Raw genomic sequence first — 26940 nt, 5'->3', positions numbered from 1 at the left:
CGATGCTCTCACGGTCACGGTTTCCACAAGTGTAAACCAGATCTGTAATAGTTTTTAGATTAGCTGTGTTTGTTCAGCGAGCATGCAAGATTTAAATTAAAATTCTGTTACAATTCCAGAACGCACCATTCACAAACCATTTAAATTTCTGGCATCTTAAGGGCAGTGTGAGAATAATTGAATTGCTTTTACCCGGGGAGCTTGATAAATTAGCTTTCAAACCAAACGGGAGAGATACTGAGGCAGATTTTCCAGTGATTAGTGCCCAGGAACACTTCCTCCTCAGACACAAAGCACAGAATATGAAAGGAGAGACTGCTAACGTTGGGTCTGTGCCCTCACGATGTTGCTCCAGGAATCGTAGAGCTTCCCTGAGGGTGAGTGAGCGGCCTGCTCCTGCAGTAGTAGCGGACTACAGCAGACATTCCAATGAGGCGTGAGGTCTAGCTGGTGCTCCTCTTGCCTCGTTGTCCTGTTCACTCACCGGCCAGGTGCCCACTTGGAAGGGTGCCTGGAAAAAGCAGGCCTTGAGGCCTTGTGCCTATCCCTGTCTCCAATCGAGTGATGTGAAAGGGAGTGGTTCTGCAGGTTAGTCCGTCTTCTGCTTTTCGGGGATCGTCTGGAGGCCTTTTGTCTTTGGCTTTTGAAAATGTCAGCCATTGCGATCGCTTCATGCCGACCGACCCTCTCCGCCCAGTATCAGCCACTTGGGCCTGCCAGGGAAGGGTCAGTGCCAAGGGTTCGACCAGGGCATTCAAACACTGGGCCCACCAAATGCAGCCACACTCAAGTGTGGCCTTTGGGCATGTTGTGCTGTCCGGCGCCCAGCCTGGGAAGGGGACAACTGGTTCTGACAGTGGCAATTGAGTAGATACAAGAAGCAGGGATCTGCACAGGCCCAACAGTTAAAATTCATTTGTGAACACAAACAGCAGCTTGCGTTATATCACTAATTTTACACAAAGAAATATTACAAGGTGCTTTACCAATTGGCATAAACCAAGAGCGTGAGGAAAACTCCCTTCCTGTGATGGGTTGTCAAAATATGGGATGCATTGCCACAGGGAGTGGTTGAGGCAGAGACCATTGCATCTTTAAAAAGGAAAATTGGGTAAATATTTGAAGCAGAGTTGAGTAAAGGACTATGGGGAGAGTATGGGGCAGTGGGATTAGTTTGGGATTGATACAGGGCTATGGGGAGCGAGCGGGGCAGTGGGATTAGCTTGGGATTGATACAGGACAATGGGGAGAGAGCGGGGCAGTGGGATTAGTTTGGGATTGATACAGGGCTATGGGGTGAGAGCGGGGCAGTAGGATTAGTTTGGGATTGATACAGGGCTATGGGGAGAGAGCGGGGCAGTAGGATTAGTTTGGGATTGATACAGGGCTATGGGAAGAGAGCGGGGAAGTGGGATTAGTTTTGGATTTCTCTAGCATAGATCTGGCAGAGACACAGTGGGGGTGAGATTTGTCATGGGCTGTAGCATAAAATGGGGTTTAACGAATTGATTTACACTTGCCTGCCCAGGCTGCCAATTCACTATCGTCCATTTTGCACAATCGCTCAAGACAATTTTCACCCCCCAGTGTGTGAAAAGACTGTTTTGTGCTGCTGTGGTTCTGTGTAAATGGAATTGATTTACACAATGCTCTTTTGGCTTTCCATGACCCCAGAAAATGCAAATAACTATGGACCAGTCTGGTCATGCAATCAAATGTTTGGCTAATAATTCAATGACTGCCTGTTAATGAGGCCAATTAACCCATTCTGGGGAAGAATTCCATTTGTTACTAAGATTAACTAGAACACGAGCAATTCTCGCAGTTCATGTGTATTTAGCTCTGCTCCAAGAATTCTTCTAAAATTAAATCAGGCCTCTTTATATTTAACGGCTACATGACAAACTCAGGAATTACACTTGTGAAGTTTTTGCTAGAGAGAGACTATCTGCAGAATTCCCCCGATACTTAGCCCCAGCTCAGACCCGATGTCAACCAGTGAAAGGCTGGAGAGGTGTCACATACAGCGGCTGACCTATTTGGTTGGGGTTCAGACGCTGCAATGGAACTCCCCTTACTGTTTGCTAGGCTCCGCTCTTCCTTAAAAGTATCTCAAAATAAACTTCAGGGCCCAGAAATCTATTGCGGATTCGCCCAGTCTCCCATTGTCCCTCCAGCGAGGGACCAATGGAACGCCCAGGAAAATGGCAGAGGCCTATATGTGCCGGTTCTCTGCCATTCTGAAAGTTTCCTGATTATCTTGTGAGGAACATAGGAACAGGAGTAGCCCATTCAGCCACTCGAGCTTGTCCGCCATTCAATGAGATCACGTTGATCTCTATCCTAGCTCCATTTAACCGCCTTGACTCACTATCGCTTAATACTCTGAGCTAGAAAACATCTCTCACTCTCAGATTTAAAATGATTAATTGAGCTAGGATTGATTGCTTTCAGTGGGAGAGAGTTCCACACTCCTACCACCCTTTGCGTGAAGAAGTGTTTCCTAACTCCTCTCCTGAATGGCGTGGCTCTGATTTGAAGGGCCCATGTCCTAGGCCCCCCCAAGTTTCTCAATATCTACCCTACCAATTCCTTTCTAAATCCTGTAAACCTCAATCAAATCACCCCTTAATCTTGTATATTCTAGGGAATACAAGCCTCGTTTATGTAATCTCTCCCCATAATTTAACCCTTAGAGCCCTGGGACCATTCTGGTGAATCTGCACTGCACTCCCTCCAAGGCCAATATACCCTTGCTCAGGTGTGGTGACCAGAGCTGTACACAGTGCTCCAGGTGTGGTCCAACCAGGGCTTTGTGTAGCTGCAGCTTTATATTCTAGCCCTCTAGATATAAAGGCTAACATTCCATTAGCTTTTTTGATTCTTTTTTGTACCTACATTTTAGTGATCTGTGTACATGGACCCTTCAATCTCTGTGGACCTCCACTGTTCCTAGCTTTACACCATTTAAATAATACTATGGTATTATTTCATCTTTTGGATGAGACGTTAAACCGAAGCCCAGTCTGCTCTCTCAGGTAGCGTAAAAGATTCCATGGCACTATTTCGATGAGGAGCAGGGAAGTTATCTCCGGTGTCCTGGCCAATATTTATCCCTCAATCAACATAACAAAAACAGATTATCTCATCATTATCATATTGCTGTTTGTGGGAGCTTTCTGTTGCTGCTGCGTTTCCCACATTACAACAGTGACTACACTCCAAAAGTACTTCATTGGCTGTAAAGCGCTTTGAGATGTCCGGTGGTGGTGAAAGGCGCTATATAAATCCATAGTGTGGAAGCTCCATTTGCTTTAAAGGCCGGTGATGAGCAGGATGGAGCCAGGGGCATCGACTCCCTCAGGCAGAACATCCCTTTCTTCAGGCTTACTGAGGAGCCGATGTTCGTGTGGTGACCGGAACAGTGAATGAGGTGCGGGTCAGGCAAGCGGTCGGGGCCCGCTGAAGAATCTTCGCTCTAAAAAAAAGATGCAGCCACTTGTTCAAGGAGCTGATGGGAACATTGGCAGAGCCTGGGTGGGGGGAAGCCTGGATAATCCCCAGCTAAATGTGGGAGTTTCTGGTAGCCATGGCTTGGCAGGGCACTGGAGAAAAGTGTGAGGTCATCCATCTTGGGGAAAAAAACAAAAAAAGGGAATACTATTTGAATGGGGAGAAATTACAACATGCTGCAGTGCAGAGGGACCTGGGGGTCCTTATGCATGAATCCCAAAAAGTTAGTTTGCAGGTGCAGCAGGTAATCAGGAAGGCGAATGGAATGTTGGCCTTCATTGCGAGAGGGATGGAGTACAAAAGCAGGGATGTCCTTCTGCAACTGTACAGGGTATTGGTGAGGCCGCACCTGGAGTACTGCGTGCAGTTTTGGTCGCCTTACTTAAGGAAGGATATACTGGCTTTGGAGGGGGTACAGAGACGATTCACTTGGCTGATTCCAGAGATGAGGGGGTAAACCTTATGATGATAGATTGAGTAGACTGTGTCTTTACTCGTTGGAGTTCAGAAGGATGAGGGGTGATCTTATAGAAACATTTAAAATAATGAAAGGGATAAACAAGATAGAGGCAGAGAGGTTGTTTCCACTGGTAGGGGAGACTAGAACTAGGGGGCACAGCCTCAAAATACGGGGGAGCCAATTTAAAACCAAGTTGAGAATTTCTTCTCCCAGAGGGTTGTGAATCTGTGGAATTCTCTGCCCAAGGAAGCAGTTGAGGCTAGCTCATTGAATGTATTCAAGTCACAGATAGATAGATTTTTAACCAATAAGGGAATTAAGGGTTATGGGGAGCGGGTGGGTAAGTGGAGCTGAGTCCACGGCCAGATCAGCCATGATCTTGTTGAATGGCGGAGCAGGTTCGAGGGACTAGATGGTCTACTCCTGTTCCTAATTCTTATGTTCTTATGTTCTTATGTTATGAGATATGCCCAAATGGTGCTTGCACCCATGTGCTCCATACTAATGAGGTGATGCCCACTGGTTTCTGCCAGGCAAGATAGATAGATAGAGTGAGAGCGCGAGAGATAGATAAAAAGATAGATAGAGATAGATAGATAAATAGATAGATAGCTAGAGAGAGATAGATAGATAGAGAGAGAGAGAGATATATAGATAGATCGACAGACAGACAGACAGACAGAGATAGATAGATAGAGATATGGAGAGGACTTACAAACTTGTTTAAAATCATAAACCATGAGACTGAGTACTTTATAATAGTCACCTGATTTCTGCAATTGTCACTTCAACTAATACAGACATATCTTTTATTCTGTTAGTGAGTTTTCCATTTATGTTTTGCGACTGGAGTAAATTCCAGTATAGTGACAATATCATTTCCCTTGAGGCCAGTAACTATTTCGATTATTTTGTTGTACAATTTCAAATCAAGTGAGAATGCTGGGCCGAGGTAGAAATGACATTAACTGCTGGGATTTCATTTAAAAACGAGCACTCTACCCAGTTATATTATCCCTTCATATGGGGTGTATCTAACATGCACTCGGGGAATGGGGGAGGAGATATCCCCTTTACTGGCCAGCCCTCTGGTTTTCAGTCCCTCATCAAACATCTGTATCTCCACTGGATTTGGATTTAACACGAGGCACAGTAACAGAACCAACACATGTATTTTATTTATTAGCCATGGAAAGAAAGCACCTTATTAATTTTGTTGCTGCCATCACCCCATCAACATGCTGCATGTAGGTTTAAAGTGGGAGAGTTGCCCCTGTCTCCAACTTAGAACATCTCGTCAAACTTCCAAAAGTCACCAAAAGCCACACTCCCGGCTTTGCCCCCCCCACCCACCCACCACCCCCACCCCCGCCGCCCTCCACAAAGTTAGCTCCCAGCCTCACCCTCTGTCTCCCAGTAGATGTGACCCGGGATATTCTCTCTGCTCAAAGTGCTGCCCCTGGCTTCTCCCGTCTCCTTTCCACCAAGCACTGCTCCTGAGCTCCTATCTCCTGCCATGTGTCTTTGCAGAAGCTCAGTGTGCAGCTTCTCACTCGCCTACAGAACAAGCACACGCGCTGGCTCTTGTCCTTGCCAAATTAGGAGGCACAGTAAGTCGTGCAGATGGGAGCAGAAAGTTGCAAAGGGGCATCGACAGTTTAAATGAGTGGACAAAACTAGATATGGAGTATAACGTGGGCAAGTGTGAGGTCATCCACTTTGGACCCCAAGAAAGATAACTCATAATATTTTCTAAATAGTGAAAAACTAGGAACAGTACAGGAACAAAGAGATTTGGGAATCCAAGAACACAAATCAATTAAAGCTAAATAGGAGCAAAAAGGCTGATGGAATGTTGCCCTTTATCTCACAAGGGTGTGATTACAAAGGGGAGGAAGTTGTGTTTCATTTCTGCAGCGCCTTGGGTCAAACCCATCTGGAGTAACTGGGTTCAGTTCTGCGCGGCCCCCCCCCCGCCCCCGCACCCCCAGGAAGGATATATTGGCCATGCAGGGGGAGCAGCACAGATTCCCCAGAATGATACTGGGACTTAGAGGGTTAAATTATGAGGCCAGGTTGCATGAACTTGGCTTGAATTTCCTTGGTTGAGGGGTGATATGATCTATGGGGCAAAAATTGATTATCGACCATTGAGAGCCGCTAATATCACCTGCTTGCTAATTTTAGCACCGGGCGATATTTAGTGCCAGCGACAGCAATATTGATGTTTAGCGTTCTGAGAGTGGAGTGGAGCGCGAAGGGAAGCGTTCGACACTTCTCTCAGGGCACTAAGCTGGGAACGCTACTGAAGTTCTGCCGCTAACGTACCAGCATCCTAGCGCTCAATGAGAAGGTTAGCTGTAAAAAATGAAAACTTGAAAAACATTGCAATTCAAATAATTAACATAGAATCAATGCAAATAAAGTGAAATAAAATCTCTAAACTCACTAAAACTTACCCAATACACTCATCCCTTTTTCTGGCGGATTAGCGCAGGTTTAGCGCCCTAAAATAAGTGGAAAACGCTTCCCTTCGCGCTACACTCCACTCTCGGGGCGCTACAAAATCAATATTGGTGTTGCCGGCACTAAATATTGCCCATGTTAGAATTAGCGCTCAGGCGATGTTAGCGCCTCAAAATGGTCGATAACCAATTTTTCCTCCCAGTTGGCTTCTGTAGCGGCTCTGGGGTGTTGCACACCAGCGCAACATTCCCTGGCGCTCAGTATTAGTGTCGCCGCTAAAACCCGAATCAGGTTGGCGAGGGGCGCTAATATCACTGTGCCCGTGCGATAACCCTTTCGCGCCCCTCGCCAGCGCCAACAGGTGGCGCTAATCTATTCAATTTCTCGCCCCAGGTGTTGAAAGTGTTACAACGATTTCATAGCGTAGATCTGGAGAAACTATATCCTTTAGTGGGGAAACCAAGAACAAAGGGAGCATAATCTTAAAATTAGAGCTAGGACATCCCGGAAAATCAGGAAGGACCTTTGCACACAATGGGTCGTAGGAATTTGAAACTCTCCCCCCACAGGCTGTGCATGCTGGGTGAGTGAAGGTTTCAAGACTGAGAATGATAGTTTTTTTTGTTCGATGAGAGTGTTAAGAGATATGATGCAATGGTGGGAACATGGAAATAAGGTCAAATCAGCCATTGAGACTCGAGGGGCTGAATGGCCTACTCCTGTTCCGACGTCCCTGGATTATTTCCATTCATATATTCATTTCAAATGTTATATCATATTTCGCTCATGTTGTCATATTTACAGATGTTTACATCACAAGCAACTTGGGGTATGTGACTTCAGAACCCATGGTTGTCCTTCTGTCCTTTCTGTACACTGAACTCCATAAACATGAGCACAAGCTCTAGGCTGACACCTTAGTGCAGCACTAAAGGAGTGTTGCACTGTCGGAGGTAACAGCTTTTGGACGAGATGTTAAACGGAGGCCCCATCGGCTCTCTCAGGTGGATATAAAAGATCACATGGCACTATTTTGAAGAACAGCAGGGAGTTCTCCCCGGTGTCCTGGCCAATATTTATTCCTCAATCAACATCATTGAAAGAGATTATCTGGTCATTATCACATTGCTGTGCACAGATTGGGTGCCACATTTCCTAAATTGTGACAGTGGCTTCATTTCAAGAGTACTTCATTGGTTGTAAAGCACTTTGGGGCGTCCTAAGGTCGTGAAAGGCGCTATAGAAATGCAAGTCTTTCTTTTCTTTTTGCACTAGTGTTCTGAAAATAACTTATCTCCTCTCCAGGACCAAGTGCACAAACTCAGATAAAGGCTTGTCCACAAACCAAGCTTCCCTTGAGTGTGACTGAGAGCTCGCAACTCTAAAACCGTCCTCTTTGACGTGCCATTGGTGGGCGCTAACTAGCCCACTTATATACCTGTCTACTCACTTGAGAATTATCAAAGGCAAATCAGGACTGGGCAGATTTCTGGTGTTAGTAGTAAAGACATTTTTTTCCAATGGAAAACACAAAAGATTTGCCCATGGAAATATCCCTCCAAAGTAGCATAATTAATGCTCTTAACACTAAAAGCTGAAATAGGACCCTTCTGACCAAATCATTTGCATAATAAAGAATTATTTCAATGAAAGTAATGCAGAATACAATTCTGGTGTTAAATTCAGTGACTCCTAGTCATTTTTAATAGAATTAAAATAAGGAGTAAAGGTTCAAATAGATTTTTGGACTAAGAGGAATCAGGGGATATGGGGATCGGGCGGGAAAGTGGAGTTGAGGTCGATGATCAGCCATGATTTTATTGAATGGCTGAGCAGGCTCGAGGGGCTGTATAACCTACTCCTACTCCTAATTCTTATGTTTCTTATGTCCTTAAATATGTTGTACCAGAGGGTGCAATAGAACATTGGACACCACCTGTCGTAACGTGAGGGTGGAACAGAGCAAGAAGACAGAAAAATACAGAGATAAAACTGAGACCGAAAATGCAGCCAAAGATGGCCCCTATATTGACTAGCACTAGCCCAGATTACTACCGTGGGTGTGGCAGCCTACCTCCTATGGCACTGGACTAGTAATTCAGAGATTGTGTGAGTTCAAATCCCATCATGGGACAATCTGAAATAAAATTTACCTATTTGTGGGCTGGAATCAGAAAATGCCCATGAAAACTGCTGGATTGTTTTAAAAACCCAACTGATTGTCTGATACTGTACAGTGAAGGGAACCTGGTCTGGCCTCCGTGTGACTTCCATCCTGCGCTATGTGGCTGACTTAATGCCCTCAGGGCCAATAGGAATGGGCTTGTCATTGTCACCCGCCTCCCAAGAACAAATGTATTAAAATCTCGCTGGTTAAACAATGAGTCATCGTGGGACAACATTCACATTCAGTGGGCAGAACATTGTGCTGTGGGGCCCTCGGTTGAAAGACTTCTATTTTTAGCACGTTGCACACACGTCATTGCTCACCCCTTTTTGATTAACGCTCCTGCCCCTGCTAAAACTTTGTATTTTTAAAGACAGTGCTTGACCCCAAAAGGGTTTGACATTTCTAAGTGAGTATGTGGCTGTGTGTTGGCATGGCCTCACGCTGGCTCTCACAGCGTGTAACACGGATTAGTTGTCACACGCTGCGAGTCTGCAGTAAGGGGCGGGCAGTCGGGGAGTGTTACAGTGGCAGGTCTCGTCACTCAGGCTGATTGTGCTGCTCATCTCTCGCCCCTTGGGGCCTTTCATGTTTCGTAAAGGAATTCCACCGAGAAATCAGTTCACTTTTCTGTCATGCCAGATAGATTATTTTGAGAGCTATGTAAAGCTGTATTCAGCCTTTGTTTTGGAAGTCTCATTTTAATGTTGCACTGATGGAGTGTGATCACTGAAACGTTTCTTTCCAATGCAATCGTCACCTTTCCATTGATCTTCATTTATAATTACACACTTCACTGGGTCTTTGGTTATATTTTGCTGCCTTTAATTGGCCTGGGCCAAACGTTGTTCCTGTCATGAAGTCACTGTGAGATCCAAGAGTAAGGCAAAAAACAAATAGGTTTTATTATTCTTTCCACACAGGGAAAGCAACACTGTAATTGCTGTAAACTTTGAACAATATTTCATGCACCTTAAACTTGATTCTCACCAAAGTCTCTGGGTGAATTCCCACATCTGATCCAGGAATGGTTCAGTTTCTTTCACAACCATTTCTGAAAGAGAGTTTCAGAGGATTCTGCATGCAACAGCTCCCATGTGACGTGTCAGTAAAGTCCGCTTCCCATAATGTAGTCACGTGTCAATCACTTAACAAGTCAGAAGATTAGTATACCCTAGGAAGCATTTGTTTGAGGAGAATAATTAGCAATGTGAAGCCGCTAGTAATAACCTGTCAAATGAACCTTCAGAACAAAACAAAGATTGAATCATAAAAACATAAGAAATAGGAGCAGGAGTCGGCCATTTGGCCCCTCGAGCCTGCTCTACCATGGTTGATCTGATCTTGGCTTCAACTCCACTTCCCTGCCCGCTCCCCATAACCCTTGATTCCCTTATCATTCAAAAATCTGTCTATCTCCACCTTAAATATATTCAATGACCCAGCCTCCACAGCTCTCTGGGGCAGAGAATTCCAAAGATTCACGACCCTCTGAGAGAAGAAATTCCTCCTCATTTCCATTTTAAATGGGCGACCCCTTATTTTGAAACTATGCCCCCAGTTCTAGATTCCCCCACGAGGGGAAACATCCTCTCTGCATCTACCCTGGCACACTCCCTCATAATCTTATACGTTTCAATAAGATCACCTTTCATTTTTCTAAACTCCAATCAGTATAGACCCAACCTGCTCAACCTTTCTTCATAAGACAACCCCTTCATCTGAGGAATCAACCTTGTGAACCTTTTCTGAACTGCCTCCAATGCAAATATATCCCTCCTTAAATAAGGACGTCTTTGGAGCTCTAAGATGCTCCACCAGCTTCAACAATTTTTGTCTATATAGGTACAGCTGATTCCCATTTAATTGCACTCAGCTCGATTTCCAAAGGCACATCTTGTATCGTCACAGACTGAATAGATTTATGACAATGTTTCACTCTTCCTGAGCCAGGAAATCAGAGTGGTTATTGTACCAGCAGGATTAAGGATGGACTACCAATAACCACATAAAACTGCATGTCTCAGAGAAAGCAGTTAGTTTGCGCATTGTTGGGGTCTATTCACTACCTGGAATAAGCTACCATAGATTGTCCAGAGTAGTTCACAGGATGCAAAAGTCATCACTGAGTTGCTGAGGGTGAGGATTGAGACCCATGTGCACCTGAGACCTTGGGACATTAGCTGAGTGAAGCAAAACTTCCACAGAGTAGACAGAGTGCGAGGATCACAACTTTTGGATAAGTCCAATTGCATCATTGTGGACTGTGGCTGAAAGTGACTGTAACAGGTGAGACCTGCAACGCGATTGTAGAGCAGAAGGTGACGGTGATGCAAAGACCTGCCACACAACAGGAGCATGGCTGCTTCAGAACAAGAGGCTGGACAGTGGAGCAAGGAACCTCAGCCAGTTGGATGGTGCGATGTGACAATAGTGGACTATATGCTACTCCTTCAATGGACATGAGCTCAGATGGACAGAGTGGCCTTCCTGACCTCTTGTTTTAAACTGAGCTATTTCTAAGTTCCTCTGGTGTCTTGGGTTACTGCTCATCTGTGGAAGGTTGATGCCCACCAACAGCCAGGCAAACAGTCAAGTCAGGCTTCCCACTAGAGGCAGAGACCCACAGCAGGCCACAGCCAAACTGGCTGGCATAAGAGGACATATTGGAAGAGAAAGAAAAAAAGAAGGAATTTGTATTTATATAGCACCTTTCACATCCTCAGAACATCCCAAACCAATTCACAGCCAAAGAAGTATGTGAGAGGGCTGCCACTCTTACAATGGCTCACCATCTAACCTCTCAAAGCACAGTGTGCTAGGCTCAAGTCAGGAGTGTGATGGAATACTCACCTCTCACCTCATTGGCTGCAACAGCACTCAAGAAGTTCAGTACCATTCAGGCCAAAGCAGTTCGCACTTCACTTTGTTAATCCTGCTGCCACTACACTCAATATCTAGCGGTGTGCACTAAAGCTGCAGGATGCACAATCCCCAGGATGCACTGCAGCAACTCACCAAGGTCACTGCGACAGCGCCTCCCTCGCCCATAACCTCCACCACGGGAAGAATAAGAGTAACATTGTTGTCGGAACATCATCACCTCCACGTTCCCCTCCAAGTCGCACACCATCCTGACTTGTACATATATCGCCGTTCCTTCATCGACACTGAGTCGCAATCCTGGCATTCCCTACTGAACACTATAGTGGGAGCACCTTTAGCATGAAGATGATTCAAGACGAAGGCCCACCATCACCATCTCAGGGTGACTAAGGATGGGCAATAAATACTGGCCCTGCCCACATCCCAAATACAAGAAGAATTTTTGAAAATACAGGCAATAACCTGCTTATTTTAAATGGATTTGCACCTCCATAAAATGGATGTAAGAAAGGGCGGTGGAACCAGATTCAGTTGTAACTTTCAAAAGAGAATTGGATAAATACTTGAAATGGGAAAACATACAGGGTGATGGGGGAAACAGCAGGGGAGTGGGGCTACTTGGAGAGCTCTTTCAAAGAGCGGGCACAGATGATGGATTGTGTTGTATCACTCTATGATTTTAGTTGTGGATTAAGCCTTCGTCCACCAATATAACCAACAATAACTTCTCGGCTCTGGCTCAGAGAGACAAGTATGAAATTTGAATTGACTCTCTAGCCAAAAGATTAAAAGATAGGAATAATTGCTTTAGCTCAGTCTTGGTGCCGTCACCAATGTACCATGCTTTCCCACAATCGTACTGTTCTGAGAAATCGACTTGCTTTTTGAAACTCATTTGTATTTTCATTAAGTAGCTGGGAGATAAACAATATTGATTGGAATGACAAGAATATGAATATTTGCAAACAATGATTTTAAGATTGCCAGAAAGATGAAAAACCTCAGGAAATATCAATTCATTATCTGATGAGATTAACGTCAAAAATATTGACTGTGCAAGATTGTGCTGTATCTGACAGCAACCAGCGAACATGTTTTCAGCCTGTCACTTCCTTGTCAAGCTTCAGTATAACATATAATCTACAACTTTAACATGACAATTATCACCATTATTGATCTGAGGCAGCAGCAAAGACTCGAGTAATTCCAACATGCCCACAACATGTCACATTTCCTGGAGAAATTCTCCAACATTTCAGATGATGCATAATACACCTTTTCATCAACCTACGTGATTTTCTCGGGTCAATAGAGGGAAACTATTTCCTCTGGTGGGGGTCCAGAACCAGGGGACATAATCTTAAAATTAGAGCCAGGCCGTTCAGGGGGTGATGTCAGGAAACATTTCTTCACACAAAGGGCAGTGGGAATCTGCAACTCTCTCCCCCAAAAAGGTATGAATGCTGGGGGCCAATTAAAAATTTCAAGACTGGAATCGATAGATTTTTGAAGGGTATTAAGAGACATGGATCAAAGGCAGGTATGTGGTGTTGAGGTACAGATCAGCCATTATCTGATTGAATGGCAGAATAGGATTGAGGGGCTGAATGGCCTACATCTGTCACTATGTGCCTTGACATTTAATTGTGACCACCTCTATACACAATATACAGTACAGGCATCATAGGCGGTCCCTCGATCGAGGATGACTTGCTTCCACATGAGTTCACAGATGTTTCAATGAAGGACCCGATGTTCCAGTCCTGAACTCCAATTGAGGGGGTGGAAGATGCCTGTGCTTGTTTTTTTTTAACGTGTGGTGACTGTTGCACACCAGCCACCACACGAGCTTGACAGAGCAAGGCCTTTATCCAGTGGCAAGGGTTAACCAGGACGGCTGGAGACCTGCTAAGGTTTGGCAGATGGAATACAATGTCGGAAAGTGTGAGGTCATCCACCTTGGGAAAAAAAACAGGAAAAGGGAATATTATTTGAATGGGGAGAAATTACAACATGCTGAGGTGCAGAGGGACCTGGGGGTCCTTGTGCATGAATCCCAATAAGTTAGTTTGCAGGTGCAGCAGGTAATCAGGAAGGTGAATGGAATGTTGGCCTTCATTGCGAGAGGGATGGAGTACAAAAGCAGGGAGGTCCTGCTGCAACTGTATAGGGTATTGGTAAGGCCGCACCTGGAGTACTGCGTGCAGTTTTGGTCACCTTACTTAAGGAAGGATATACTGGCTTTGGAGGGGGTACAGAGACGATTCACTAGGCTGATTCCGGAGATGAGGGGGTTACCTTATGATGATAAATTGAGTAGACTAGGTCTTTACTCGTTGGAGTTCAGAAGGATGAGGGGTGATCTTATAGAAACATTAAAAATAATGAAAGGGATAGACAAGATAGAGGCGGAGAGGTTGTTTCCACTGGTCGGGGAGACTAGAACTAGGGGGCACAGCCTCAAAATACGGGAGAGCCAATTTAAAACCGAGTTGAGAAGGAATTTCTTCTCCCAGAGGGTTGTGAATCTGTGGAATTCTCTGCCTAAGGAAGCAGTTGAGGCTAGCTCATTGAATGTATTCAAGTCACAGATAGATAGATTTTTAACCAATAAGGGAATTAAGGGTTATGGGGAGCGGGCAGGTAAGTGGAGCTGAGTCCATGGCCAGATCAGCCATGATCTTATTGAATGGCGGAGCAGGCTCGAGGGGCTAGATGGCCTACTCCTGTTCCTAATTCTTATGTTCTTATGTTCTTATGCTCTGTAGAGTAGAGGTGTAGCAGCCCTTGCAAAGAAGTTGTGTGACAACATCGAAAAGACTCAGCCAGATTTCACATGCTTTCAACTCCTTACCCTACGCCATTTATTTGGTGGGTGAAAGAGCTTGTCCTAGAAATACGGCATGGCCCAAAAATGGGTGCAAGGATCACGATGATAGCCCCGTGCCCGTTCTTCCCGATGCAGGCAGCACACAAACTTGCTGCTTGCTAATTTAAGTAATAGCAGCGAGTTGCCCAGTGCTGATGCGCTACTGTGTGGCTGCACACCTCGGCATGGGGCCCAAGTCGGTGTGAGGCCTCCACCACTTAAAGCTAGCCTCCACCACTTAAGGGCAGTATGCACCTCTTAAATGGGAGGTGCATTGTGGCTGCAGCAGGTGCTGAAAGTGGCTGGGGAAGACATTCTGAAGAGGAACAGCACTGAGCAATGGGGCGAAGAGTGTGCTCTAGGGTTTTCTGAGGCCTTTGTGCAGGAAGTGGACAGCAGGAGAGAGGTGCTGTTCCCACAGGGGGCCGGGCGACCTTCCAGACAAACTCTGAGAAGGCAATGGGGGCAGGTAGCCATCACGGTCAATGCCAGCAGTGTCGCTAGCCCCTTGTCAGTTTCTCCTTTCAGATAGCCAAGAACTGCAACCTGGCCAGGCAGTGCTGGAGGAGCAGAAACTGCAAGAGGAGGAAGGCAGTGCTGCTGAAGACACAACATTATCACTGGATTTCACACTCCCAGCCACCGGCTCAGACACTGGCACCCCGTGTACTTTAGAGGGCAGGTTAGATGTGGGATCTGCACATGGTGAGACACCGGGCATGAGAGGCCTGCAGCAAGGGCAAGGGAAAGGATTGCGTAGGTGGCAACTGCCTGGAGGGCAAGTTCCTACACGAGTTCTGCAGCACATGATTCAGATGAGGACTTCAATGGGGCAGCCTACAGAAGATGGCTGATGGGTTTGCATAATGAAATGCTTGGGGCGTTGGCAAGCCTGCCAGAAAGCCTGCGTACAATGTCAAGGAGCAGGGAGGAATCCGGCACTAAACTTGCACAGGGCTTTTGGCAGAACTTGGAGGCCATCCTTTCCAGCATGGAAGTGGTGGGCATCTCCATTAGAGCCCTTGTGAACCCAACCAGGATGCAGCGTCTGATGGCCAATGTCCCAGCTTGCATTGCAGCACAAGCAGAAACCACCCAACGTCTGGGTGCTGCGTCGCAAGCTCCGACTGCTGCCATCGTGGCTGAGGTTACCAGTGTTGCAGGGTGTCACAACAGCCCAGCAATCTGTGCTCCAACAGGTTACTAGGAATGCTGAGGCGCCATCCCGGGGGAAGGGGCAGTTCCGAGAGCATGAACCTGCTGTCCTCTCTCGGGATGACAGCATTCGTCCCCCCACCACTGCCACTCCACCGTGCTCTTGCTGTTGTCTGTCAGCCAGCCCGGACTGCTGCCACCCAGGCCGAGATGGTGCAGCACAAAACCGGGCCTTCTAGACCCAGAGCTGCTCCAGGTTGTCCTGCATGGCCACCTGCAGTCTCCCCCACTGGAAGTCAGCAGCCTCCCACCTGCCTTGCTGCAGCCTCTGGGGTAGCACTGCGTAGGAGCACTGGGACAGGGAAAGACACACTGAAGGTAGGCACTGAGGGAATGCACCAGGGTGATTAGTTGACTTTGGAATGTAATACTGGATGGTTTGATTTATAAATTTGGTTTGGAATGTGTAAACTGTGGTGCCTTTTAGTGTAGCCAAGAAGATGGTGTGATGGTCAGTAACAGACGGAAGGTAAGCTATGGGACTACTGGTGATTGGGGAATCAGATTTGTGTTCACTGGTACCACAGTTGGATGATTCAATCATGGACAGCCTGCCCAGACATGGGCTGTGTTGGATGCCTCCTCCCTACCTCTTCCTGCTCCTCTTCCTCCTCCTCCTTCTCCACTTTCTCCTGCAGCACTTCCTCCTCCTCGTTCTCCTCCTCCTCAGCTCTTTGCTGTATGCCAGCTGACAAGGGCTGTGCCCTCACGATGGCGAGGTTGTGGAGCATGCAGGGGACCACGACGAATCTTGTGACACACTCTGCCGAGTGCTGCAGGGTTCCTCTAGAGCGAGCATCCCAGGCAGCAAGTGTTGCTTAAGCACCCCAGCGATCTGTTCGATCACACTCCGTGGGACAGCATGGCTTTTGTTACATAGGATATCTGGCACAAAAACAGGCCATTCATCCCAACCGGTCCATCATCACCAGCATCATCATAGGCAGTCCCTCGGAATCGAGGAAGACTTGCTTCCACTTAAAAATTAGTCCTTAGGTGACTGAACAGTCCAATAGAAGAGCCACAGTCCTTGTCACAGGTGGGACAGACAGTCGTTGAGGGAAGGGGTGGCTGGGACAGGTTTGCCGCACGCTCTTTCCTCTGCCTGAGCTTGATTTCTGCATGTTCTCGACGACAAGACTCGAGGTACTCAGTGCCCTCCCGGATGCTCTTCCTCCACTTAGGGTGGTCTTTGGCCAGGGACTCCCAGGTGTCGGTGGGGATGTTGCACTTAATCAAGGAGGCTTTGAGGGTGTCCTTGTAACGTTTCCACCTCTGGCTCATTTGAAGTGAAGGAGTTCCGTGTAGAGCGCTTGCTTTGGGAGTCTTGTGTCTGGCATGCGAACTATGTGGTCTGCCCAACGGAGTTGATCAAGTGTGGTCAGTGCTTCGATGCTGGGGATGTTGGCCTGGTCGAGGATGCTAATGTTGGTGCGTCTGTCCTCCCAGGGGATTTGTAGGACCTTTCGGTTGCGGCACATCTTCGAATTCACATGCCGGCGATGTATGCTGCCCATGGGAGTGGGAGCTGCAAACCAGAGTCAGGAGCCAGGTGGTTAGTAAATGGCCCTTGTCACCCAGTAGTTCCCTGGTGTGCTGTGCTGTCTAAAATGTGATGGTACAGCGAACTGCCGCAAAATGATGGCATCATGACTGTTGCCAGGATCCGAGCATTGACCTGCACAATGCACTGAGTGTGGTCACACACCGGCTGGACGTTGAGGGAGTGGAATCCCTTTCGGTTGCGGTACGTCTTTGAATTCACATGCGGCGCATACAAAGCAGCGTGTGTGCAATAAATGGCGCCCTGCACCATGCGGAAGTCACATGCTCGCTCCGCCTGCTTGAGAGAAAGACATGTGTTCACCTCACGTTATATACAGAGCCTCAGTGAACCCCCTCATGTAACAGTGCACGACACATTGGGAGATCATGGAAATATCACCTGCTCCAGCTAGGAAGGAGCCCGACGCATAACAGTCCTGACCACAGCTTCTGACCACGGCCACCTTCACTGCCGCTGGCAATGCCGTCCGTGCCCTGCTTTGAGGTTGCGGTTGTGGCTGCAGGTGGCAGATTCCAGTGAGCACTTTCTTAGTGAATCGGAGATGTCGCATACACTGTTCTTCGCTGAGGATGAGATCGGAGGATTGCTCCCTGAAGACCCTGGGTGGAAATGGTCTCCTGCTGAGAGCCCCACTCCCCCACCTCCTCCTCCCTCTTGCAGCAGCTTGTCCTGCTCTGCGTCGCCTCTGCTCACTATCCCGGTGTTGCAGGCCAAAGGGAGATACAGACTACTGCACCCCTGACTGGGAGCAACTGGTTTGAGCAGGAGCCACACCCCTCCCTGGACACCTCAGCAACTTCAAATAAGATAACACCACCAAACACCACCAAACACTTCCACAACCTCACCGGCTCCAGTGGGAGTCAATCAGCAACTAACCAAAAAGCAAACGAAGTCCTGTTGGTGGGGGTCCTTCCTGCTGAACACATGTACAGCTGTCGGTCTTTAACAGAAGGTAGTAGCTGGAGTACTGAGTTTGAAAATTGCAGCGCTGGTGACAAATCAGTGTTCCACGCTGACTGACGTTATTTCGTGCCCACTCTGCATAATTCCAGAGCACAGTCCTCGTGACCGCGCTAACGTCCACATCAAAATGGCATCCGGCACGACCCGCTCCAGATGTGTGCGCGCATGTGGCATCGAGGCCATCTTTGACCCAAAATGGCACCTGCAGCATTGAAAAACCATGTGCACGGAGCCATATTTCACAGCCCATGTCTTTATAGAGCACCTGTTCCACAGGCAAATATGGCAGCCAAGTTGTACACAAGAAGTTCCCATAAACAGCAATGAGATAAATGACCACTTGGTTGAGGGATAAATGTTGGCCAGGTCATCAAAAGATATCCGTTGCTCTTCTTCAAGTAGCGGCATGCAATCTTTTATGTCATCATCATAGGCAGTCCCTCGGAAGACTTGCTTCCACTCTAAAAGTGAGTTCTCAGGTGGCTGAACAGTCCAATACGGGAATTACAGTCTCTGTCACAGGTGGGGCAGACAGTTGTTGCGGGAAGGGGAGAGTGGGACTGGTTTGCCGCACGCTCCTTCCGCTGCCTGCGCTTGTTTTCTGCATGCTCTCGGCGATGAGACTCGAGGTGCTCAGCGCCCTCCCAGATGCTCTTCCTCTACTTAGGGCGGTCTTTGGCCAGGGATTCCCAGGTGTCAGTGGGGATAGAATCTTAGAAACATAGAAATTTACAGCGCAGAAGGAGTTCATTTCGGCCCATCGTGTCCGCGCCGGCCGACAAAGAGCCGCATGGCCCTTCGTCAGCTGGCCTAAAGGTTACATACAAACCCATGAACAAAACCGGAAAGGCAAAGAGCACCCAGCCCAACCAGTCCGCCCCACACCCTTATACTAAAAACATCTACACCCCACCCCAACTGGAGCCATATTGCACTTAATCTTTTACGTTACTCTGGGAGGGCACACAGGGCCTCGGGTTAACACCTGATCCAACCATGCAGCTCTGCGCTGAAGTGTCAATTGAGTGTATGTGCTCAAATGTTGGAATGAGGTGTGAACCTTTGACCTGCTGGCTCAGAGGTAAGGGTGCTACCAACTGATACAAGCTTGGCCCTGATTTTAACTCCGGCTCCTCTTGGTGGAAAGAGAAACAAAGATCTCTTCTCGGGCTCAAGCTCTTCCATCTTAGTCTAGTCCGATGGGGCAAGGCTTGCTGCTCAGGCTTGAGAGAAGATTGCAGTCGGGTCGCGATGATGTCAGCAGGACCCAACATGCATATATAAAGAAGGACCCCGGCAGCTTTGGGTGGGCATCCTTGCAGCCTGCTCAGGTTAAAATCACAGTCTATGGAATCTCGGCAACTTTCTGGCGGGTAAGTAACCGGGCGATTTTACTGCAACACAAAAGCAAAATACCCCGGATGCTGGAACCTGGAACAAAAACAGAAAATGTTGGAAATACCAGCGGGTCAGGCAGCAGCTGTGGAGAAGGAAACAGAGATAACGTTTCAGCAGGCCGGGGCCTTTAGGGAGAGCAATGTATGGCGGCGTGCCACTGCAGGGAGCAAAGCGTGTTGCTGCAGGAGGGCGACGGCTGCGAGGAGGACAACTGGATTGGACATCACCAAGATCCAGGTCGGTGATAGGAGCGTGGGCAGGTACAGCAGGAGTGGCAAGGTCGGGGCGAAGGAGCGGCGAGAGACTGTAGAGTGATGTGATCGGGGCTCAGGAGAGGCGCGAGTTCGGGGCCCAGAAGAGGGGAGGGCCCAGGGGCAGCACGGGCCAGCCCACACTGCGATACGTGTGTGCACTAGGCCCGTGCAGCAGAGCTTGTCTCCAGTCATCTTGGTTAATCCTTGTCACTGGACCAAGAGCTAGCTCTGTCAAGCCCGTGTGGTGGCTGGTGTGCAACGGCCACCACACGTTAAAAAAATCCACGCACAGGCATCTTCCACCCTTCAACAAGTAGTTCGGGATCTGTAACATCAGGTCCTTCATTGAAACACCTGTGAACTCATCCCTTTTTGGCGTGGAAGCAAGTCATCCTCGATACGAGGGACTACCTATGATGATAATAAAGTTTTGGGTCGATGACCCTTCGTCAGGCGATTTCACTGCTCAGTTTCCACCAGGTCAGGTTAAAATCTGTGGGCTGCCACCAGCCCTCACCCCACCTTCCGGCCTTACCTACGCAATGTCCGAGCCGGCTGATATTCGAAGGGTCAGTCGGGATGCCCAATTGGCACCCACAGCTGCCGGATTTAATCCGACGCAGCTCCGTGACAATCTTCGGACGCTCGGCGGGAATCTCGCTTCTGGCGCACCAATCCAGTTTGTGTCCGTTACAGAGCAACATCCAATTCAGGCCCCAGAGTGTTTGATTCGACAAAAGGCACCTCTTCTGTCACCGTCACTTTGTGGGACTCCTGATGAGACAATGATGAAAAGCTTTGGAATGGAACGCGGCCAAAGGCTACTGGAGGTAAATTGGCAAAACTGCATGAAAGTCACTCAGCCAGATAATACATGGGGAATGATACACCTTCTCTTGGCTACACTTGTAGAATGAGTGACAGAAGGTTGGGAAACATGACATTGTGATGCTAAGGGAAGTAGATAAGAGACCATCTGAAAGAGAAGTGAATGGAATCCATTAACAAAGCAACATGGACCGGGCAGCACGGAATGAGTGTGAAATGGCTGTGTGTACAGCTGACCTCAGTAGCAATTACCGCTCATGGGAGCAGATAGCAGGCGAGATAGACATACAATCTATAGACCAGCAGGTGTGCATGAAGCAAACCTCTTTCTCAATGCTGATTCATTCATTGACTATGCACAGCACAATGACTAAGGGAACTGGTTAACATGAATAACCTCCGTGATCTCCGCACTGTTTGCTAATCGTGACACTCCGCCCATGGCTGTTGAGCAGATCCCTGGGGCTTTCCTGCTTTCTTAGCATAAGTGAGATATGTAGAGGGAGAATATCAGAAAATACAGATTCAACATTTAGATGTATCTCGTCTAAATAACTTGTCAGATTGGAGTTCAGAGAAGTTAATTGCTTCCAGGTAACCAATTCCCAGGGGTCGAAATTCGGTGCCGCCTTGTTTGAGGCAGTGTCATCGTCTGAATGCTGATTTTACCGCCAGCCATTAGGTGCGGGCTCAAAATGCTGAATTTTACGCCCAGAGATGAGAGAGCAGCACTAAAAAGTGGCGTTGCACTCTCATCCCCAACACCATCGAGAGAGCACAGGAGGCCGACTCAATTTCGCAATGGGAAGAAAAAACCCTCAAACTTCTCCGACTCACACACACACTTCTCCACCGTTACAGCTAATGAAAAGATGCAGAAATAAATAAAGAAAAAAACACACCTTGCTCTCTGGCCGATTGTGTCCGAGATCTGTTATGTACGCACCACGTTTTGCCGGCTGTACGAACGCCTGCCGATGAGTCCGCTGTGGAGACCAAATATTGCAGGAGCGGTGCCAAGGGGGCGTTGCCCACTGGATGACATCACCACGTGGGTGGGGTTAGAGGGCGCAGCGTTACCTCTTGGCGCCTCCACCAAAGACCCGACTGAATTTCTCCGGAGGTGTGGACGCCGCTTATCGCCGACGGTCGGATTTTGCCGCCCGTTAGCTGCCCATCACCGGCGGTAACAGGAGGCGTTAAAAGCGGAATTTCGAACCCCCCGGTCTTTACACTGTAAATGGTCAATATCTGTGTTGGTGTGTGAAATGTTAAATGTGCACATTTTAAATATACATATTTTCAAGGTGCATATTTTAAATAGAAGTATTGCCAGGATAATGAAATATAAAATAAAAAATGACTATACTGCTCTTGTACAAGGCCTTGAGAATACTGTGCCCAGTTTTGATAGATGGGAATTGGGAGATGTGTCTCCCAGTCACATGTTCTCCTGGAACTTCCCAATAGGCCAAAGAGTGCTAGCTGTTGTTTTGCCTCTCCAAGGAGATTGGTTGGTGAGGGGACAGGGGGGTCATGTTACACGAATGTTACACCATGACAGTGTAGCCCAAGCTTGTCCTTTCTTTTGTTGGTCTATGTTTTAAAATACATGTATCTTAAATCCCAAGGCCTAGAAATTGGGTCATGTAACACACATTTTTCAGGCACTACGTGGCCTCCTAAGGCCCCAAAATGGCGGGCAGGAAGTGCACGCACCGGATGTGCTCCGCCTGCCATATAGGGTTAGGACAAAGAGGCCTCCATCACCCATACCTGAAGCAGGCATTAGGCTCTCTGCATATGCAAGTAAGGGGCCTGACACCTGCTTCCACACCCTGTTACAAGATTGGTTTGCCCCGAGGCAGCCCATGCCTGCACACTCAGGGAAACCAGCTCCAGGGATTTCCTGCAAAGCACCAATCTGATCACTGCCGCTCCCGGTCACCACACAGATCCCGAGATCCCCACCCCAGACCTTTGATCTTCACCCCAGACCCTGGCCTCTAACCTTTGATCTCTTTCCTCTCAGCCCACAACCTTCCCCCTGCCCTCGACCTCTGACCTCCCCCCCCCCCCAGATCCCGAGCCCCCGATCTTCCTCCCCAGCCCCCAACCTCCAATCTCCATCTACACCGGCTCCTGACCTCTGATTTTCTTCCCCCCAGGTTCCGGCCTCTACCATCCCACCCCCTCCTGCTGTGAGCCTCGAACTCCAGGCCCCAATCCAACAGGCCACTGGCGCACCCCCCGTCCACCATGGATCGCTCCACCCGAGTCACACGATAGCTCCCTTCTGAAATCGAGGGCAAGGTGTAAAAACGGCATCCCACCAGATCCCATCGATTTTCCGGCGGGCAGATTAGATTAAAATGGACTCCATGGGATAGTACTTCAGCAGAGGTCTCCCTCAGGACATTAACTGGGTAGATAATGACCACGATCGGGTAGATTTTACATGGTCAATAGATGAAGCAAGCCTGAGGACCCACATTGCTTTCCCGTGAATCTTGCGTTCAATTGTCCTGGTGATATCTGAAACTATCAAATCATTGAATTTGCTCTAGAATGACAGCGCATCACAATGTCTCTCCTCATTTGCATACAGTCTTGAGAATCACTTATATATTTAACACAAGAAAGCTGCACTAAAGTATATTAAATTTGTTATTTATGTCAATGCCTGTCAAACATTTGGCTGCTAATACAGCCCCCAAATTAGCAGGACTGTTTAACCCCTCCAGTTCCTCCTGGTTTGGGGTAAATTTTTAGAACCAAGCTGGATAAACAGAGTTGAGGTACAGATCAGCCACAATCTAACTGCATGGCAGAACAGGCTCAAGGGGCTGAATGGCCTCCTCCTGTTCCGATATTCCTGTTATGTTGGTTTTAATGCCAGGCCCAGAATATTGAACACTGGTGAGGAAGTGTTGACTGCCAGGAGGAGTTTTCAGCTGAGGTGGAGGGAGAGGGAGAGGGGGAAGGAGAGGGGCATCAGGTGTAAGGCCGAGATAGGATTTTTTTTGTACTGTCTTTTCATGAAATGTTTTTTTTTGAAAGTTTTATAAATATGTATTTTTTGAATAATTTTTGGTGGAAACCTACAAATAATAGGCCATTATTATGAACTCCTTACCCGTTGGTTCCCTTCGTATCCAAAAAGCTATCAATCTCACTTTATATCATTCTCAGCCTGGAGAAGCAGTCTGCCAGCACTGCCCAGAACAAGAATCAGCGGCGTGCACCCCTCACGGTGAGCTGACCAAATACCAGCTCAGGTTTGGGGCAGCAGAATCTAGTGAGACCGAGTACACAATGAGGAGGAGGCGGAACAAACCGACAGAACAGCCACAACCAATGACCCCTTGTACTTCCTGAAACATTTACCATATTGACAGCAGTCACCTGTTTGATACACGGGAGGATACATGGGAAGACACCAAGCTCATGGTCTACAGAGCTGTAGTAATACCCGCTCTCCTGTATGGCTCAGAGACATGGACCATATACAGTAGACACCTCAAGTTGCTGGAGATATATCACCAACAGTGTTTCCCCAAGATCCTGAAACTCCCCTGGGAGGACAGACGCACCAACATTAGTGTCCTTGACCAGGCCAACATCCCCAGCATTGAAGCACTGACCACACTTGATCAGCTCCGCTGGGCGGGCCACATTGTCCGCATGCCTGACACGAGACTCCCAAAGCAAGTGCTCTACTCGGAACTCCTGCACGGCAAGCGAGCCCCAGGTGGGCAGTGGAAACATTACAAGGACACCCTCAAAGCCTCCTTGATAAAGTGCAACATCCCCACTGACACCTGGGAGATCCTGGCCAAAGACCGCCCTAAGTAGAGGAATTGCATCCGGGAGGGCGCTGAGCTCCTCGTGTCTCATCGCCAAGAGCATGCAGAAATCAAGTGCAGGCAGAGGAAAGAGCGTGCAGCAAACCAGTCCCACCCACCCCTTCCCTCAACGGCTATCTGTCCCACCTGTGACAGGGACTGTGGCTCTCGTATTGGACTGTTCAGCCACCTAAGGACTCATTTTTAGAGTGGAAGCAAGTCTTCCTCGATTCTGAGGGACTGCCTATGATGATGATGATGATGACATGGGAGGACAGCATATTAGCTGAAAAACAGTGCCATCCTGAGGTGGACAGGAAGGCAGAAAATTTCAGGGCTCTGGATATCTCGACGGCCACTGGCAGAGCTGTGCCCATGTTGCAGGTTGGCTGCTGGTGCCCTTGCAGTAGATGGAAAGTTCCAGCAATTGATCCCGAGTCTGCGCTGGCAGGGAGGCAGTCAACTGGCAGCTGGGTATGCTGCAAATACGGTTGTTGGCATAATGAAAGAAAGACTTGCATTTATATAGCACCTTTCACGACCTCAGGATGTCCCAAAGTGCCTTACAGCCAATGAAGAACTTTTGAAGTGCAGTCACTGTTGTAATGTAGGAACTGTGTCAACCAATTAGCACACAGCAAGCTCCCACAAACAGCAATGTGCTAATGATTAAATAATCTGTTTTTGTGAAGTTGTTTGAGGGAGAATCAGTGGCCAGGACACCGGGGATAATTCCCCTGCTCTTACGTGAGAACATAAGAAATAGGAGCAGAAGTAGGTTATACAGCCCCTCGAGCTTGCTCCACCATTCAATAAGATCATGGCTGATCTGATCATGGACTCAGTTCCACTTCCCTGCCCGCTCTCCATGACCCTTTACTCCCTTATCGCACAAAAATCTGTCTATCTCTGCCTTAAATATATTCAATAACCCAGCCTCCACAGCTCTCTGGGCCAGAGAATTCCACAGATTTACAACCCTTTGAGAGAAAAAATTTCTCCTCATCTCAGTTTTAAATGGGTGGCCCCTTATTCTAAGACTATGCCCCCTAGTTTTAGTTTCCCCTATGAGTGGAAATATCGTCTCTGCATCCACCTTGTCGAGCCCCGTCATTATCTTATATGTTTCGATAAGATCACCTCTCATTCTTTTGATGTCCAATGAGAATAGGCTCAACCTACTCAACCTATCTTCATAAGTCAACTCCCTCATCTCAGGAATCAAGTTAGTGAACAGCCTCCAATGCAAGTATATCCTTCCTTAAATACAGGGACCAAAACTGTATGCAGTACTCCAGGTGTGGCCTCACCAATACTCTGTACAGTTGTAGCAGGACTTCTCTACTTTTTCCAAACAATGCCATGGGATGGAATCCGAGAGAGCAGACAGGGCCTCGGTTTAACACCTCACCTGAAAGACGGCACCTCCAACAGTGCAGCATTCCCTCAGCACTGCACAGGCATATCATCCTAGATTTTTTGTGCTCAAGTCCCTGGAGTGGGATTTTGAACCCACAACCTTCTGACTCTGAGGCGAGAGTGCGACCCACTGAGCTGTGACCACTGTGGCTCAGATGCCCTCTGATCTCCTCGACATATATCCTTTCCACTTCAGTTCTCCTTTTGAGCATATCCAAACCAGCTGTCATCATTACCTTGGGTCCACCAAGGGACTGGCATCGAGATGCTTTTGGCTCCCTGATTATAGATTGTCAAAGCATTCCTTTCCAACCTGTTCTGCTGAATTTCCTGTCAGTGCTTTACTCACAGTGTGCAATCCACACATCTGGTGAGCAATAAGGTGCAAGTGTTTTTAAGTTTCCACCAAAAATGATTCAAAAAATACATATTAATAAAGCTTCCAAAAATATTGAAAAAACATCTAATGAAAAAACAGGACGCAAAACACACTCTGATCCCTGAAACAAAATAAATCATACAAGGGTCGTTGCTCCCAAAGAGAAGTCTTGCCTTCAGCACGAATTTCCATTGATTCATTTTAATGGGCTTTTAAACGGCAGAAAAATAAATCTGGACACAAAAGTTGGGAAACTGCATCAGGTGGTTATTTTGGGGCCTTCATCAAACTATGGCCGGAATTTTGTCAGTGATCAGCGGACGGGATGGGTGGCGGGTCAGCTGTTAAATTTAAAATGATAGACAGCGGGTCAGGACACCACTGTTAACCCACTGCCACACTACTTTCCCAGATGTTGGGTCTGTCAACGCTGAACAGACCCGACACGCAGTGGCAGGGAAGGCAATTCAAGTCATTGTGACCTTGTTAAGAGCCAATTAAAAAGAATCTTGAACTGAACTTACCATTTTACCAGCTTGTCCATGGGGTTATGCTGCCAAGTCAGGTAAGGACGCGGGAGTTGTGTGACTATGAATTCATTTCTTTACTTTACAGCTGCAATTGTGCTATATAAGCTCCCATCTCATAACTGTGCACTTTCCAAGATCAAACGCTGTTGCTTACTGCATTTGGAAGGCAGATTGACCT

This window comes from Pristiophorus japonicus, chromosome 18, assembly GCF_044704955.1.
Source record: "Pristiophorus japonicus isolate sPriJap1 chromosome 18, sPriJap1.hap1, whole genome shotgun sequence".
NCBI classification, from domain to species: domain Eukaryota; kingdom Metazoa; phylum Chordata; class Chondrichthyes; family Pristiophoridae; genus Pristiophorus; species Pristiophorus japonicus.
Note: the sequence above shows the minus strand (reverse complement) of the source record.